At 46.6% G+C, this 2,625-nt stretch overlaps 1 long non-coding RNA gene across 1 annotated transcript; it reads right to left on the bottom strand.

The window, feature by feature from the left end:
- Positions 1 to 655: 655 nt before the first annotated feature.
- LOC138685603 (uncharacterized) lies at positions 656 to 2,209 on the bottom strand. The gene is made up of 2 exons (XR_011324900.1): positions 1,252 to 2,209; positions 656 to 1,217 (listed from the first exon to the last, which is right to left on the bottom strand). It is a non-coding gene; the product is annotated as an uncharacterized lncRNA (long non-coding RNA).
- Positions 2,210 to 2,625: the final 416 nt, after the last annotated feature.

Here is a 2,625-nt window from a genome sequence, read left to right as displayed (position 1 = left end):
AGTTAGAAGTCCAGAAACATTTTATAAAACCACAGGCTCAATGATATAAAGAGAATTAATACTACATGGCCCACTTAAGAATCCCCAAGATTTAAAGGTGATGACTCAAAACGCACATTATCACTCCCCTAAAAGCGGAGGGCTCTCTCCCTCAAGGAGTTACCTCGGGCGGTGCCCCGGCCCGAGGGGGAGTCCCCGACTGCAGACCCGCTGCTCCCAGGAGGACCGATCCCCGCATGTCCTCTGGCGGGACCCCGTTTGTACCCCTGTCAAATCTGACCTGTGGTCATTTAATCCCTATTGGCCAGGAGGGTCACCTCGGTGTACCTGGCGCATCTCGACTGGCCAGTTCAAATTTCAACCTGTGGCCTCCAGGGTTTCCTTCCCCTTCTCCCTTCCTGGAGAAGTTTTGTTTCCTGCTGGCAGGAGCGGGGGGCGGGATGTACTGCCACAATCCACCCCGTGACCACAGTCATGATTTGATTGGTTTCTTTGGAGTGGTGGTACAGTTACTTCTTGCCTCCAAAGTTAAAAGGGGGTGCAGTCTGGTTGAGTTTGATGCTCATTGTGGGCCATCGTTCCCTTCTGGTCTAGAACTAAAGTGGAATATCGAATACAGGAATATTCAGTGTATGGACAGTTTAAAGGAGTATACTTAACCGTTAGTACAGGCTTTACTACCAAGCGTTTGATAGAACTTATTGCAATATAGATTACAGTAATCATAACTACAAGCATTATTAAAGATTAGAGAAGGCTGGTCGCCAACCCCGTGAAAGAAAATCTGAATATATCAAAACTTTTCCCAACCAGTTGGTCCCTGGTGCAAGAAGCAACTGCCTCTGAGTCTCTTGCCGTATTCTCTTGTTGATTTAGTCTTGAAGCCACATTGACACATTTGGAGTGAACACAGCAGTTGTCGATTGACATGTTCAAAACTTTACATATACCCTTCTCTTTCTTTGGCATCTAATCCAATACAGCCCAATTTTTGATAGTCATTTTACTGATACATTAAAACCGATTGTTTGAGAGTCCCCAAATTGTTAGATGTAGCGTTGGCTAAGGTTGATAGCTGTAAACTCAGTTCTAGGGTGCTCTATCGATGTTCCTCAAGTACCATACACAGTTGCCCCCATGGAATTTCAGGGCATAGCGTAGTACCATTCCAAATCCACCCCGTGATCCCATGGGTTAGTTGGAGGATATAGTCACATCTTGTGTTTCATACTGAACTAGCATTTACTGCACCTGGTGACCAACTATAAACAACATGAGTATAACCTCCTCCCCCATCCAATCTGAACCTCCAACTATAATTGTTAAATTGCTCTTACGCGAGGTCAAGGACTCACGATATATTAATGTCCATCATTTTGCCATGACATTATCATCCAGATCTTCACCATCCATGCCTGTCACCGCCATCACTGTCAGCAAAAGGACTGGAATGACTCGTTCCTTCATGGTCCTGTAAAAAAGCACAAACTAGGCCTCGGTCTTAAAACCGGGTCACAGGGTTAGAAGTCCGGTATTATCCACCAGGCACTGATGTGGTGAGTCTTTCCACTCCCATGAGATGGTCTCAGAAGACCAATGTAATCAACCTGCCACGTGCTCCAGAGAGCCTTGCCTTGTCTGATATGCTGGGCCAGAGCTTGGTTTGGGTGATTAGCTTTAAGCCTTATTCGGCATTGCGGGCAAGCTGTAAGAATTGCTTCACAGGTTTTCATAGACACTGGCCAACCCCGAGATCGGCATTCATAATAGAGATCTGCTTTCCCTGAGCAGCCTCGTTTGATATGCAACCATTCTGCTAGTATATCCCAATCTTCCTTCTCACTGGTGACCATCCTGATTTGGGCCAGGTGGTCCACCTGCTGATTCCACCCATCCCGAGCATGTCCCTTCACCCATCCCACCTTTAAAGTTCAGGATCTCCCTATTGCCAGGAAACGTTGCCAGTCCTCTGTCCTCCACACTTTCACATGACCTACTTCCCACTTACTAGATTCCCACTGACATATCCACTCTGTAGCACCCTTAAAGGTTGCGTAAGAGTCAGTATAGGCAATGGTAGCACCATTCTCTACGGCCAGTAATAAAGCCCGTAGTTCTCCTACTTGTGCACTACCTTAACCCTCTTCCTCGACTGTCTTCCCAGTACCAATCTCCAACGCCACTGCTTTATATTGCCATTTTGATCCCACTCAACAGGCAGATGCATCCATGAACCACACTCCCTGTGCATCTGAGCCTGCCATGAATTCGGGTGCCTCCTCAATCGGAGAAGGTTTATATGGTTGACCCAGCAAGGTTGGGTCAGGGTTTACAGGTTGCTGTAGTTTGAAAACCTTAGTCAGACCCTCCTTTAGTGGGAGCAATTGGCTTATTCTTTCTAGGTATGCATACCATTTCCTAACTGTGGCCTTTTGGGCTACTCCCTCTGGAGGAGATGACCCATTGAGGATTGAATTTAAGAGAGGGAAAGGACCCTGTACTATAACATCCTGTGAAGTACGCAGCTTTTCAGCCTCTCTAACTGCTCTAGTGAGGGAAAGAGTCCCCTTCTCCCAGTTGGAATATCGTCGCTCCATCTCTTTAAATGCAGTGGAATAGAATAAT

This window comes from Haliaeetus albicilla, chromosome 6 (genome assembly GCF_947461875.1).
Source record: "Haliaeetus albicilla chromosome 6, bHalAlb1.1, whole genome shotgun sequence".
NCBI lineage: Eukaryota > Metazoa > Chordata > Aves > Accipitriformes > Accipitridae > Haliaeetus > Haliaeetus albicilla.
The sequence above is the reverse complement of the archived record's forward strand: the minus strand, read 5'-3'. Positions and strand labels throughout refer to the sequence as shown.